This window comes from Apodemus sylvaticus, chromosome X, assembly GCF_947179515.1.
Source record: "Apodemus sylvaticus chromosome X, mApoSyl1.1, whole genome shotgun sequence".
Lineage (NCBI taxonomy): Eukaryota > Metazoa > Chordata > Mammalia > Rodentia > Muridae > Apodemus > Apodemus sylvaticus.
In genome coordinates, this window is record NC_067495.1 from 56,109,093 (window position 1) to 56,111,321 (window position 2,229).

General features: G+C 41.1%; 1 pseudogene; it reads right to left on the reverse strand.

Moving 5' to 3' along the window:
• Positions 1 to 1,665: 1,665 nt before the first annotated feature.
• Positions 1,666 to 2,229, reverse strand: LOC127674488 (sorting nexin-10-like; annotated as a pseudogene).

Sequence of the window (2,229 nt, forward strand, 5' to 3'; positions counted from 1 at the left end):
CCCTAAATCTGACAGAGGGCTAATGTCTAATATATACAAAGAACTCAAGAAGGTAGAACCAACAAACCAAATAACTCCATTAAAAAGTGGGGTACAGAGCTAAACAAAAATTTTCACCTGAAGAAATTCGGATGGCCTAGAGGCACCTTAAGAAGTGCTCAACATCATTAGTCATTAGGGAAATGCAAATCAAAACATCCCTGAGATTTCACCTCACACCAGTCAGAATGGCAAAGGTCAAAAACTCAGGAGACAACAGTTGCTGGTGAGGATGTGGAGAAAGAGGAACACTCCTCCACTGCTGGTGGGATTGCAAGATGGTGCAACCACTTTGGAAATCAGTCTGGCGTTTCCTCAGAAAACTGGGCATGGCACTTCCGGAGGACCCTGCTATACCACTCCTGGACATATTCGCAGAAGATTCTTCAGCATGTAATAAGGATACATGCTCCACTATGTTCATAGCAGCCTTATTTATAATAGCTGGAAGCTGGAAAGAACCCAGATGTCCCTCAACAGAGGAATGGATACAAAAAATGTGGTATATTTACACAATGGAGTGCTATTCAGCCATTAGAAACAATGACTTAATGAAATTCTTAGACAAATGGATGGAGCTGGAGAACATCATACTACGTGAGGTAACCCAGCCTCAAAAGGTCAATCATGGTATGCACTCACTAATAAGTGGATATTAGCCTGGAAAACTGGAATACCCAAAACATAATCCACACATCAAATGAGGTACAAGAAGAACGGAGGAGTGGCCCCTGGCTCTGGAAAGACTCAGTGCAGCAGTATAGGGCAAAACCAGAACAGGGAAGTAGGAAGGGGTGGATGGGGGAACAAGGGGAGGGAAAAGGACTTATGTGACTTTTGGGAGTGGTGAGCCAGGAAAAGGGAAATCATTTGAAATGTAAATAAAAAATATATCAAAAGGAAAAAAAGGAATAACTTGTCTCCAGAAGCCATGTTTGCTGATTTTGGACAGTGAGAATGTATTTCTACATCTGTGCATGTCAAATTTAATCAAAATTACAAAGCCTTTTGTTTTTCTCCCTCCTAAGATGTAAATATTTTTAGTACATCTCTATTTGTAAGACATATTTTTGAGTTATACATGATACAGTATACTGGAAATCTTAAATACTCTTAAATATTTCAATCAAATACCTGAAGGCAAGGTATTTTCTGGAGAAGTCCCCACAAAAGGAGAGCCATGAGTCAGAGCAGAGTGACAGGCAGTCTTCTCTGGCTCCAGACCCACACTGCAGCAGCTTCCTCATTGGTGCAGCAAGGATGCCCTGTCTGGCTTCAAACGCTACTAATACACCTAGCTCTTTACAATTCAGTTAAGACCAAGTGTATATATATAGCATACTATTCATTTCACTGGAGAGCAGGATCATATTTACAATTATAGGATGGCAATAAATTGTCATATGGCATTCACAGACCTATGGCTTCACAGAGAAACTTGGATAGAGCCAGACAACATAAAACTACCAGTACTAATAACCCACCACTAATAATAATCCCCATCTCTTTAAGTATTTCACTACATAGGAAGCTGACAGTGGTTTTGGGTAAGACTCTATTATGACCAAGCATTCTTTCTGGCTGTGCACAATTTTGTTCTTAAGGTGGTAGCCCTAAAATTCCTTCTCACAACTCCTGCAGAGCTGGGCTCCTTTGCATCCATGAGAACTGCTGTCATCACTACTGTGTCCAAGCCCAGAGGATGAAGTTTCTGAATCATAGTCTACATCATTGTCTTTCTTCCCTTCTTTGTCTTTTTCAGGTTAAGGCAAACTTGTGAATGGCTTCTCCTTGGTCTGTCCAGAAACACATGCTTCAACGTCCTTGGAGTTTAGATAGCTCTGCAGGAAGAGGTGGAGGCTGCTATCGGAAAGCAAGAGTGCATTCTGCAGGAGTTTCCAAAGGAGATCTTCCAAGCCCTGGTGGCTCTGGTCGACATGCTGGTGATTGTTCATGTTGAAAAATAGGTTTTTATATGGAAGTTCTGGTAATTGTACCACCAATGCATTGCTTTGGAGTCTTTGCCTCAGCCACAGAAATTTTCTATACCTTCTTTGTACACAAGATATTTTCATTGTAAACCACATGCTATTTGTGGATATATATCTCATAGACGATGTAAGAGTGCCAAAAGTCCTCCTTCTGAATCCTGGGGTCGTGGACCCATATACTTATGAACACTTCTTTCTG